At 46.2% G+C, this 13696-nt stretch overlaps 1 protein-coding gene across 16 annotated transcripts in view; it reads right to left on the bottom strand.

Annotated features, from left to right (window-relative positions):
• The window catches only part of EPB41L3 (erythrocyte membrane protein band 4.1 like 3), a 223328-nt gene that overhangs the window by 126916 nt on the left and 82716 nt on the right, over nucleotides 1-13696 (bottom strand). For 11 of the 16 annotated variants that reach the window (XM_082353498.1, XM_082353505.1, XM_082353495.1 and 8 more), the window contains exon 1: nucleotides 13155-13282. The exons of 2 other annotated variants lie outside the window; for them this stretch is intronic. The gene's annotated coding sequence lies outside the window, so the exon portion shown is untranslated. Of the gene's footprint in view, nucleotides 1-12622; nucleotides 12716-13154; nucleotides 13303-13696 lie in introns of those variants that run through there. 3 more of the 16 variants (XM_082353507.1, XM_082353501.1, XM_082353494.1) reach the window with 3 other exon arrangements.

Below are 13696 nucleotides of genomic sequence, written 5' to 3' on the forward strand. Positions count from 1 at the left end.
TTTTGGAACTTTCTGGAACATTCTAAAAAAATATTTTTCAATCCATGGTTGGCTGAATCCAGGGATGCAGAATGGGAGGACACAGGGCAGCCGGCTGCACCACGTTCTGAGGTGGGAAGCACAACCCTGTTCAAGGCCTGGGGAGGAAGCCACGAACCATGGTTAAAGCATCGGTTTTCACACATAAGAACTACACCGTGGGCTCCTGGAGGTGTCAGCAGACAGGAGACTCCAGCATGTGCTGCATAAACAAAGCAAGCTGCCGAAGGACAGGTACAGGACACCGTTTAAAGTTGCGTAAACGTGAAAAACAACACCACAAATAATTTAGTGATGCCATAAAGAGTGAGGGGGAAAGGAATAAAGACATTTTATGGTTACGATAAACACCAAATCAGAGGAGTGGCCGATTCTAGGAGGGAGGGAGGTACAACTGTGGAGGAGAGCTTGGGGAGATAAGCCATTTGGGGTAACATTTTATTTCTTAAACTGGATGTTGAATACATAGGTGGTCATTATATTACCTTTCAACCTTTCGTGTATCAGAAATACTTCGCGCTATTTTTTAAGAGGAATCTTCAACCCTGTCTCAGCATCCTCTGGTCTCTTAGTTAACCAGCCGTGGGTCACCCTGACATGGACCTCTGCATAATGGACAAGGCAGCACCAGTATTTCTGTTCCGCTGTGATTAAGAATACTGTACCACCGGTGGAATCATTTCTGGTACGAGGAAAAAGGGAACAAATTAAGGGAATGAAAAAGCTGTCATCACTTTTCTAGCACTCTGAAACTACACATTAGAACCGTTTAGGGTCTACAGAAAAGGCTGCATAAAAGAAAAAATGGCAAATCTATGTTTAGTGCTTTAAACTGAGCCGCCTGTCACCATTTTAGACACAGCCCCTTATCTACATAGGAGGGAGGTATTTTTAGCAATGTCACCTTTGCTTCTCAATATACTTCTTTGAAAAAATAAAATGCCACGGATAAAAGGACATCATATATTATAGATACATGTGCATTTCACACCTCACCGGAGTGTGGAAAAGCAGCTGTGTATCCAGGGCTTTTCCCTGAGGGATCCCTGGGGGCACTGGCTCCCCCACTTCCTGACTCTCCTCCGCTCCCTGCAGTCTGCTCCATCCTCAGGACCAAAGGAAAGCGAGGAAGCAGAGGAAGCAGGTGCTCCCTGGGGAAATGGGTCCCGCTCTCTAAGCCCCTCGCCGTGAGACCACCAACATCATGGCAGCTGAACCAAAGTTGTTTCAGGCACAGAGAGGGCCTGGGTGCCCGGGAGCCCTGGGCACTGCTCCTTCCAAAACACATTTCCAGGTGTGTCCCCCTTCCCTCTTTCCACTCTCTTCCTCTGCACATGCGCTCCTCGCCCTCTCCCGCACCTCATCTTCCAAGGCGTTAATAGCATCCTACTGTAATGAGTCTGCGTCTTCATCTTGAAGCTGGACCCCTCCGGAACCTCAGACTCCCATGTGAAGGCTCCCGGACATCTCTCCCGGGATGTCCCACAGACCCTGTGGACCCCTGCACCACTGTCACCTCCCCAGCGCTCTCCCCAGATCCAATCTCACTCCGTAGCCATGTGCGATTTCTGACTAAGCACCCCTTTCCCCTGGGCCTTTGTACCTGCTGGTCAGTTACAGCAAACACCCCTCTCTAGCCCACTCTGGACCCTACAAGGCCCTCCCCTTCTTCTCCACCAGGTGCCGACCTTTGGTCACGTTCAGGTCCCACGTTAGATCTCACTCCCTCTCCTCCCAGGACCACACCCGAGTAGGGGGAGGCGGGCTTCCCCTGGGCTATTTGGAGTCCCGATTCCCCTATCACAGCACTTGTCAGAGCCAAATGACTGCCAAGCGGGCAGTGACTTAGCTCTGTGCCCTGGGGGCCAGCAAGTGGCTGCTGTTCATTTTGCTTCCTGCTGTCACCAATACCCGCACGGCGCTGGCACTAAGTCCTCAGAACGGACTTCATCGTCAGGAGAAATAACGAAGGTGTAGAACAGTGGAAGCAGAGCATGAAAGAAGTCAAAGATGTTCCTTCAACTAAATGTCTGCCACCTGAACTCCCTAAAAATACTGCCGATTATTATTGCCCACATCTTATGGCTTGAAAATTGGATTGGATCAATGGAAAATTACCATTGGATCATCATGGTAATTCCACAGGAAGAAAGGGTTGTTCTACACTTTTATATGAGAATTTGTGTCTCTGAGAGGTCCAGTGACTTTTCAGTCCAATCACAAATAAATCCAAGCCTTTCGACATATCTCTCGTGTGAGCCCATGAGAAGGTGAGTTGGGACACAGTCAACTTCTGGGTTCTGACTAACTAGAGCTGCAGTCAGAATTCACAAAAGGGGGCATTTAATGTGGGTTGAGATCAGAGGCAAGTGTAGCTTTCACAATTTGGGAAACCTTCTTTAAGAAAAAGATGGTAACATCTTAAACTTAAGTGCACATTTCATTATTTCCATAGTTAAGTCCACATTTGAGTGGGATGGTCCAAGAAATCAAAGTTAAAGGAGAAGCAAGAGAACGTATATTCTAAGTAAAAATCATATCACAAGAAAGGTAAGGTACAAGAAAGAGGGCTGGTGAGCGTAGAAGCTACCTGTTCCGCAGTTAACACGGGACTGCGGCGAGGTGCTATACGAGGCCCAAAGACATGCAGAGGATTGAAGATGTGGACCGCCTGGTACAGATCGCAATCTAGGGTTGATGTCACACTTGCGAGGAGGGATACAAACGAGAAGGAAGGACTTAATAAAATGTTAAACATCCCCAAATGACAGTATCTGAAGTAGCCCGCTACACCCATCGACACCGCGACCTAGTCCTGCTTCAGAGCATTCATCCCGATCTGAAATCATATTTGTTTATTTGTTGATTGCTGGTCCCCCAGCTTAAAATACAGGGTCCAGGAGAGCCGAAGCTTGGTTAAGTCCTGTTCTTTGCTATAACCCTAGCACCGAGCAAGGTACCAGGTACCTAAGAAGCACTCTGTAAGTATTTGTGGAATAAACAGATAGATGGCTAATGAAAAAAGGAAGAAAGCTTTACAAAGGTTCAAAGTGTCACATGATCAGTCTTTCCAGTTTAGAGCTGGATTTTGGTATATGTTAGTGAATCTTTTCAAATTAATTATTGCTATTGCCAAATGAATATCCTGCCTGGAAAAAAATCGTTAATTTCAACGAAGTCTCGCTCATGGCCAAGCAGCAGATAAGAAACACCAGCAGTAAGCTTTGGGGAGAAGCTGAGTTAAAAGATGGGTTGATTTGTTTTGTTTTGCTTATTTTGTTAGGCTGGGAGACAATGGAACTGGATTCACTTGGAAAAGAGAGAATTCGGACAGAAGCTGGTCTGAGTGGAGAAGATGTGGATCCATCCTGGGGGCCAGTAAAACAGTCACTGAGGTAGGGAGGGTGGGGGGACGTCCTTCACCTGACCAGCAATACAAGCTCTTCAGGACTAAGATGGCAAGGTCAAGGTCGTTTACAATTCTAGCCAGGAGAAGGGCGAAGGCAGGGAGATCACCAACTTGAAATCCAACCCTTAAATAGGAGCATTTAGAAATAACTGGTATGACGGTAAACCAATAAAGCTGATAACTGTTTCAGAGGAACATTCTGCCGGAAACTGAGTAGAAAAAAAGATTACGAAATCTAGTTTCCTAATATTTGTATATTACATCCTTTACCTTTTACATACATTGTCCTAATGTTAAAACACTCTGAGAGGTGACTCCAAGATGTGTGTCTGAAGGTGACTGGAGAAGGTGCAGTGAGAGGGAGAAAGGTAATGTCTGATGGGGTTTTGATAATTCATCTGACTTACTGGCTCTCTACCGAGACAGGGCCATGCTCTCAGGAAAGCTTCTGAAGACTCTTAGGCTGCAATGCAACTGGAGCTCCAAAGACTGGAAGCTCCCTCTTGAATTCGTCTTTGGATCCTAAGAAATCGATGCAATTTAAGTGTTTTGTTTTGTAGCCCCTATATGAAAGTTAAGAACTTCATAATATCTTGAAAATATCTGTAAGATCCAAAGTACTCGGTATGATTTTGATCAGCAGAATCACATTTACTCATAGATGCATCTCTTCTTCACTGATTTCACTCCATTTTTCTATTATCAATCATAAGGAAAGAAAACTAACCCCAACTGAAGACGTATTAGAGAGCCACATATTTTCACTTAAGATGCTCATTTCATACTCCCAACCTTTATGCTAAATAATTACTATCATCCCTATTTAACAGATAAGAAAACTAACCTTCAATCCTACTTTCTTAACCTTTTAAATTTTACATAATTTCCTGGGGCCACAATAGTGGTAAGTGGGGACTTCCCTGGTGGCGGCGTGGTTAAGAATCCGCCTGCCAGTGCAGGGGACACGGGTTCGATCCCTGGTCCAGGAAGATCCCACATGCCACGGAGCAACTAAGCCTGTGCGCCGCAACTACTGAGCCTGTGCTCTAGAGCCCGCGAGCCACAACTACTGAGCCTGCAAGCTGCAACTACTGAAGCATGCGCGCCTAGAGCCTATGCTCCGCAACAAGAGAAGCCACCGCCGTGAGAAGCCCACGCACCACAACGAGGAGTAGCCCCCACTCACCACAACTAGACAGAGCCTGCACCCAGCAATGAAGACCCAATGCAGCCAAAAATAAATAAGTAAATAAATAAAAACAAAAATAAATCAAAAAAAAAAAGTGGTAAGTGATGGACCAGCCATAGCGAAACCCAGGCAAGGCTCTTTCCTTGATGCTAAGCGTTCTCTCGACCATTAGTACCATTTATTTACAGTGTATTATCTTTCCAGATGTTTACCAGACACTAGCCAGTAAGCTGGAAAGTCACTGAGATGATTCCTTAAGACAGCGATCTCAGAATGCAGTCCAGGGACCACTGCATCAAAACCCACTGAACTTGTTAGACATACAGGTGCCTGGACCCAACTCCAGATCTACTGAGTGAGAACTGTGGACGGGTCCTTGGACACTGCTTTTTAACAAATTCCCCAGGTGACTCTGTTTCACATGAAAATTTGAAAACCGCTGTGGCTAATTCTCTGAAAACTTCAACTATTGTTATTTGCAGTTTCAAATTTGACAAAATTTTGTATTCTCATTGAGGGTCATCTTTTGGATGATGGAGCTTGTGGTGGAATGTTACAAAATTCCATATTCCCCTTGAGGATTTATCTTTGGAGCCTCGCAATTCCTAACCTAGGTCCCTAGGAACTTGCAAAGCAGGTAAACATTATGAGCTGAAATGGTAGAACATTTATGACACGCCTACTTGGACTCCGCACTGCTCTAGATGTCTCCCAACACAGAAGTTTCCTTTCAACCTTGAGGTTGCACCACCATCACCATTTCATTGCCCAGAGAAATGGAGTAACCTGTCCAAAGTTACACACCTGAAGGTTGACAGACGTTTCAATGTATCTCTTCTAACTCGCTGTATTTCCTTTGTTCTACAACACAGCTCCTCCCCATGAATGACTGCTACCTAGGGTTTAAGAATGAAGGGGAGAAACTTTCCAAATGTCCTGAGCAGACAAATCAGTCAACCTCTATTTTTCCAACTTTATACGCATTCCACTAAGAGTATTCCTCTTAAACTCAAGTCAATAAAAGTCAAAATCTAATAGCACAAAAGAATGCTATCAAGTGGGGGGAAAAAACCCAGGAATTCTCTGTAAGGATATTACCAAAACCTCTCTATATCTCTGTGATGTGAGTAATTCTGCATATGAAAACTGCATAAAAGCCGGCCGCTCTCAAGCCCATCCTGAAGCTCCGAGTCCACGACGGTGGGGGCTAGGAGAATTCCAGGTACCAGGCCCCACAGCATGACCTTCGGTGCATAAAGCTGTCTTCCTCAACTGCATGAACATGGGGAACACAAGACTGGATTTCAGGTAACTAAGGTCCATCCAAACCATGTGCTTTTTAAGAACGTAACACAGCAGCTCAGGTGCCTGGAGAATCTGCATGGAATCTGTGAGGTGAACCTGACCTTTGCTAACCCCCTGCTGCAGAGGAGAAGGGGAGGCTTTGGAACTCAGAACAAGGCCAAAGGAAGCTTAGTATTTTCTATCTCTGGGCCAGCGCCCCCATAACTCCTAGTATATCCCAGCCTCTGAAGCGTCTTGACCTCTGAGTTCAGGCTGGTTCGGGTTCAGGCTGCGGTGTCTGCGGCCCCGTGGGACGTGCAGGAGGCAGGTGGGAAACGGTGGGCACCAGTCCCCCATGAAGAGCCTCTACACAACAGTTAGAATTAAGAAATTGGGTAATAGATGGCTCAAGGCTGGTTGTTTCAGTTAAAAACTAAATATTTACGCACAACATTGAGATGTACACAATCATCGTTAGTGACTTTAATTTTGCTTTAATGCCCTGTTTTGCCACAGCTCTCTGATGGCTGTGCTGCAGGACAAGGATGAAAAGTGTAGGCAGTGCACAGCAGGAGGAGGAGCGACTGGATGACAAGGCTTCCCATCGTCATCGTCAAGGTAGTGATGCTGTACCAGTACTGCACGGGACCCAAAGAAAATATTTATCTCCCGTTAAAAACAATGATGCACATAAAGATTGGTATAGATGAAAAAGCTCCCCAGAACATACTGTTGCATAAAAAAAGAAAAAGGTTACATATTAGTATTTAAGTCAGAAGTCTACTCATGCCAAATATGTTAACTGTCTACAAATCCGTACTTGTGTCGAACAAAGCTATTGCTATTAACTAGGTACTTGTGATGTACCAGGTACTACGTCCAGTGCTGTGCATGTATTATATATGTAATCCTCATGTCCTTGAGGTTTAGGCACTGCAGCCATTTTGTAAGTGATGAGACTCAAGAAGTCAAGAGACTTGACCCATGTCACAAAGCAATCACATAGGAAGACTGGGAGCCCAACCCAGGTCTGTCTGATTCCAAGACCCACTATAGTCTATTACACACTCAAAGAGGCAGCTTTGGGAGGATTTTTGCCAACATATCTTCAGTAGCTATCTCTAGACAGCAAGATTTCTTCTTCTTGTTTTTCGATATTACTAGAAAATATTTTACAGCGAGTATGCATTATTCTTAACACCTGAAATAACAAAAATGTTTTAATTGGAAGGATAAATAGGAATGAAAATCATTCTATCTTCTGAACATCTCATTTTCCACCCTAAACGGTCCAAAAGTAATATTTAATCTTCAACTAAATATGACCACAAAAAATATATGTAGCGAATTGCCAAAATATCAATCATTGAGAGGAATTAGCATTACAGTCAATTTCTGAAACTTTTTGGATTACTCCATTAACAAAAGACCATCTGTCTCCATACTCCTGTTCTTCCAATACATCCTACATTTATCACCAAGCATCTTTTTTCCGACTCCCCTACTTTCAATGGCTCCCCAGTACCTAGCAAAGCCTAAAATATCCCTTAGTTTCATATCCACAATCAAGCCCCACACTCCTTAGACTCATCTCCTAGTACTCCCCAGGATAAAGGCTACATTCCAGTTAAATGCAGGCGTCTTGACTTCTGGAGTGTTCTATCTGGAATGTCTGCTCAATGACTAATCAAAGTCCAACCATCTTCCAGGGACCAAATTGGAAAAGCCAAAACAGAAAATGAAGACCGCTCAATCGATTTTTCCTACAAAGGGATGCGCATAAGAAACATAATTACCAATACATAGAAGGGGCCATGTGAATAAGCACCGAACATTATAAAACATTTTTAAAATTTGCATAGCCAAGTGACAAACCATATTTCATAAAATTCATGACACCGTTAATTGTAAGAAATAACATGATATGTAGCACTCTGAGAATTAAGAGGTAACTCATAGGTTGGAATTTTAATTTTCTATTTAGAGAACTCTTTTAGATTTATTTAGATATTCTGTGCATGCATAAAGAAAAGAGAAACAAAACATACTGGCCAAGATATTCAAAATAATTCTTTACAAGGTCAGAATCCAACTCTTTTGAATTGCATGACGACTCAGTTACTGTGGTCTATGTTTTTACACAATATCATCTATGTTTCTTCATGGGTGATGCACTATTTCTTACGAGTGCTCCATTACTGTCTCCAAGATTTTCTTCCAACCAACTGACACCCAATCTCCAATTTTTGATGCGTGTGCCCCATCAACGAATTCTGTTGCCAGCTTTCTCTCTGCCATATGGCTGAGAGCAACTGTAAGACATTTCCCAATTTCAGAGACGTACAAATGTGAAAAAAAATAGGTTTGTTTTAGAAAGGATGAAATGTGGGGCTTGACTAAAACACACAGAAAGTCACTGTTGGAGAATGTAAACACTACATATAAAATGACCAAAGTAGAGAGATCTACAAGAGAAAATAGTTTTTCTCTTTTTAGTTCAACGTCAAGATCAATATCATGGCCCAGCCCTAATTCAGCTTTTGTCTCTTCCCAATCTGATCCCTTTCCTCCTCTTCTGAGTATTTCCCCTCTACTGATGTCCTCCATGACACCAATTAGAGCTGGCAGGAAGGGAAACAGCCCGCCTGCACATCTTCTCTCAAAGATCCCATTCTTTCTTCTCCGGGAACCTGCAGTATTCTCTTCTCGGATCAGACAAAACCTCTAGAATCTGTCTAATTTGAGCTATGGACAGAGCAGCAAACTTGTTATGAAGAGGATGGTGCCATTAAAAATAACAACTGCATACATGCGTCCGATAATTCTCATTTTTAAATAAGTGGGCATGTTTTTTAAGCCTTTTCAAATATTTTTTGTAGTGAAGCGTAAGTCACACATGGCTTCATTTTTTAATTCAATTCCATAAATATTTACTCAATACCCTAAGTGTTGAGACCCATACTGGTCTGGGGATCAAACTCCAAGGGAAATAATTTCCTCCAAACAACAAGCACTCGCTCAATATCAATGGAGAGAAAAATAAGCACACAAGGCAGAGTAAACATCACATCTGTTTTCTAGATTTAATATAAACCTTTCTGCTTTCTTTTTCTTTCTTTTTTTTGTTTTAAGTTGATAAGGAAGGGTTAAAAGAACAGTGTATCAAAATGTCAACCACCTAAAAATTAAGTTGTCAGCTTTTTCTCTGTACTGCAAATTACCAAAGAATTAGGGGTTTGGTGCTAATAGAAGCTTACAACTCTAAAGTGTGCAATTTAACCAATCATTGTAAAGTCTAAAAATGCAGTACCGAAGACATTTCAACCAAGCAAGCTGCAATTCTGGTACCTAATTTCAACTTCTCTATCTGTGCCACTCTTCCCTTTTTCTTTTTTCCTTCCCTTTGCTTTGGAAATGTGTTTTGGAACAGCGACACGGTTAAGTGAGAAGTGCCCAGAGGTCCCACATACATAATACACTCATGTGAAAAAAGGACAGTCATCCAACCAAGGAGGGGGAGAGAAGACCTCGGGCTGCGGCCATTCTCGGGTCTTCTTTATGCTCACATCACATTCAATGCAGGACTCAAAACACGAAATTTGTTTTACAGCTTCAGAATTTCAGACTTCCTTCTGTAACTGATTCATCACTAACTGGGGTGCAACGTGTCTGTGATCATCTCTGCCCTAGAATTCTCACTTCGGAGAATTCTAAAATGCTAAATTATAAAATAATTTGCAAATAAAGCAAAAACTTAAACAGAAATCAGTTACCCCAAATCACTGCAGATATCTTCTACACTTGTGAAACCTCTCACTTTTCCCGCCCCCCCATTTTTTCTAATTGCCAACTGCAAGCACATCACTTAAAAATAAATCGGAAAGAATACTGCCTACCCAGAAGAGACTGTATCTTGACAGACAACACATACTTTTCAAAGACAACACCAATAACCTAAACCGAGAATTTAGCAAGATATTTGGGTGCAAAGGAGAGTAAGAAATATACTGACTCTTTGCATCAATATAGACTCGTTACTTAAATATAATTTTTAAGTGGCCCTTTAAAAAAATTACAGTATTTTCCTCAGTAAGAGGAATATTCAATGATTTCTACTACTGCACACACAAAAATACCTCCTCTTCCCTGATCTATGAAATACACTTTCCCATGCAGGCTTGCATGCATGTCTAATTCTCCAAACAATACCTTACGGCGCAGTCCAACTTGAGAAAGGAGAGTCTCATTCATTTACCAGGCAAACTTAAAGCCAGCAAGATGCTTCAGATGGTCTGGTTTTGCCTGCCCCACCCTTGTTTCCTTTGAGCCATCGTGATGTCACAACACCAGGCAGGGTAGTGACTTCACTGCTCCAGCCCCTGCTTCTGAGCGCACAATTCTCTGAAGCCCAGACAAATCAAATGACAGCAGAGCCCTCCAGGAGTGCCTGATGAATTCCCAAGAAACTAGCAGCTACAGAGCCTTTCGAAAGAAAAGAGATGCTGCAGTGGCACCATCAAAGATCTCTCCAAATGAAGTCGTGCCAAAGAGAAATCTGAGTCATGGTTTTCGAGTAAGTCTATATTCCATAATAAAGCTGACATTCAGAGGAAGACTGCGGTTGGATACCTGGAAGAGGCGGGGGAGGAAGGATGACCAGGGTACTTGAGGACTTAAGAAATCTCTCTCCATTATAGTCAAATTCTCATGGAAAAGAAACATGTATTTATTTTTCAGCCTACTCTTGGAGTTCTATTTTACTGGAGAGGACTTGAATTCTAATTCGTGAATTTTAGGGCTTTTTTAAAAAACCACTAACTTAAAAGATAAATATGTTTTACAACATGGACGAGAATACACTGGACAGCATACGCCTGCCATAATCCAACAAACAGTAAATCCAGAAAGGATTCACAAAGCACTGACAGTATCACATCTCCTGGGACATGAAGGGCTGCCCTCTTCTACCTGAGTGGCCCCTGGATGCATCTGACCAACCGATGTTTCAAGACCAATGTCTAGATAAAATAGCATCTGATCAAGTAAAAAAAAATCCCAGATCTATTTGAACACAATTCAAAGTTGGCCCAAGTCCAAGCACTGCGCAAGAATTGACACAAACTGCTTTTAACCTAAGTTGCATTCGTGCACAGGAAATGACTTAAAAATTAAATGTAAACAGTTCCCTGAGACAGACCTTTGACCTCTATCTTCTCAATCCTTCACCTCAAAGGGGTTTACAAATTAAGTGGCTTCTCTTCTCCTTCTTGATAAATCATTCACAAAACATGTCCTGTGTTGCCAAAATTATTTGCCTAAAGTGTATTAGTTCCATAAACTGTATGCAGTAACTGGTGCATCTGGTATTTTGCTTTTCTAAACCACCAGAAAATCATAATGCAAATGAGACTATTTAGTATTCAGCTATTTTATTTTCATCAATGCCTTCTGAAGTTAATAAATTAAAGTCAGCCTTCTCAATGTAGAATTTATTTCCTCTCACAAGGGCTTTGTTACTCCAATTGAAATTTTATAAGTCTGCTACCAAAATTAACATGCATTTTTTAAAAACACTGAGCCAAGATACAAATCACCTCCCATTCCCCAGAGTTCACTCAAGCTTTGATGTGCTGTTTTTTCTTAATAGGACTTTTCTGCTTAATTTTCTGTAATTGGTGCTGCGTTCAGGGCTCCCGGATCATAAATGGATGACCATAAATTATCATTTTTGTTTCCTTGAGACATTAAAGATCAGTGTAAAACTCAAAAAGAACGTTTCCAGCACTGGATTTGATGACTCTACTGCTAGGAAAGTTAATGTTACCAGGAGAAACTCCAACGCACACCTGGCCGCCCCAGAGAGCCTAAAGTGGGCCAAAAAAAGGGACGGGCAGGGTATCTGCAAAAGCAATTCCGCAAGCCTAATGTAAAAAAGCTGAAACCCCAACTTAAACACGTAATGCAAGCGCCGCATCAGCAGGACTGCCTGACCCTCTCAGGATTTCTCAGGCCGGCCTCCACGCGTAATTAATACCACATGTTCTCTTTATCTTTCTATTTGTTCTGCAACAATCTCTCCCCAACTTTAACCCTAGGCTGGAACTGGAGGAGAAACCCCTAGACAACTTTGTATCCGGAAATCTGAAAACCGAAAAGGAGAGAACGCTCCGGCGGCAAAGGACCACAGTGTCAATTTACTAGGTAACCACACCCACCGCATTGCAGAAGCCGTGAACTTGGCGGGGCGGGGGGTGGGGGGGTGAGATGGCGGGGAGAGTTGGAGAGGAGACGGGAAAGGGGGAGGGAAAGGAGGGCGAGAGACGAGGGGAGATCCCAGAAAGCCGGCCCCCGCGGCAAGGAGCCGGGATGCACCCGCCAGGAACTGGCTGAGACCCCCCGACTCCCGCGATTCCGAGCCGCGGCCCCCACCCCCCGGGCTCCCCGCCCCCAGCCGCCGCAGAGCCGCCCGCGCACACGCCTCCCAAGGCAGCGGAGCTTCGGGGGCGCCAGGTGAGCAGCGCCGCCCCCGGCCCCTCGGCCCCGAACCAACCCTTTGGGGCGCTGCCCCCTCCTCCCCGGCCGCCCGGCTGCAGCCCCCGCCGCCGTCCGGGGGCCGCCGCCCCACTTCGGGGAAGCGGACAAGTTACATAAAAGCGGCCAGCCGCTCCCGAGCGGGGATGCTTTGTGCGAGCACACCTTACCGGCACCGCGCCGTGCCCGCCCGCGCCGAGCCTGCAGCCGCCGCGCCCAGGCCCCTCCGCCGGCCGGCCCCCGCCCCGGGCGGCGCCGCAATGTCGCCCCCGCGCCCCGCCCCCACCCTACCCCGAGGGGTAACTCAAAACATGGCGCCCGGGACGGGGGTGGGGGGGGCGAGGAAACTGACAGAGCGGGGGCGTGGGGAGCCAGCCGCCCCTCTCGGCCATGGCTCGGAGTGAGGCCCCCAGGCCGGAGGCCAGGGCTCAGGCTGCGCGCCGGCCCCGCGATGCTGGAGCGCGGCCGGCGGAGCGGGCACGTCCCCGGGCGCGACACGCGGCACCCGGGCTCGGCCCGGCGGGGGTCCCCGCGGGGGTCCGGGCGGGGCGGGCGCCGGGCTCCCGCGGTTCAGGCGGACGAGCGGCGCCGGAGCCACGCGTCCGCCGGGCCGCCCCGCGCCCGCTCACGGCCCGCCCTGCGCACCTCGCGACCCCAAGCCCCCCTCGGATCCCCCCCCAACTCCGCAGGCAGAAAAGTTACCTGGCTTGGGCCGGGGGCCCGGGCGCGCTGCGGCGTAGGGACCGGGCTCGGGCGCGCGTCCTCTGGGCGCTGCGCGGAGGATCGGGCGTGGGGAGGAAGCCGCAGACTCGGGCCGCTCGCCGCGCTCCCCGCCCCCTTTTTCAGGAGCCACGGAGGCTCCGCGGGCTGCGGCGGGGCACACGCCCAGGGACGGCGCCCGGCCAGGCTCGGCCGCGGGGGAGGGGGCGCCGCGGGACTTCAGGACCGTCGCGCCGCGGCTGCCTTCTCCATCGTGGCGCAGGGTCGCGCTCGGGGACGACGCCTCCAGACCGTTGCCAATCGCGTTAGCCTTTGGATTTCCACTGCGATTTCTGCCCGGCTCTCTATCCCTCCCAGACACCCCCGGGAGAGTGGGGGGAGGGTGTTCCTGACCTTCAGGTGAGTTATTTATTGGCTTAGGGACTGCAGGGTTTTTTTTTTTCTTTTCCCTTTTTGAAAAAAAAAAAAGAAATCAAATTGGCGGCGTTTTGCACAGGGTGGGTGCCCCAGAAATACTAAATTAA

The sequence above is a fragment of the Balaenoptera borealis genome (genome assembly GCF_965194805.1).
Source record: "Balaenoptera borealis genome assembly, chromosome: 14".
Classification (NCBI taxonomy): domain Eukaryota; kingdom Metazoa; phylum Chordata; class Mammalia; order Artiodactyla; family Balaenopteridae; genus Balaenoptera; species Balaenoptera borealis.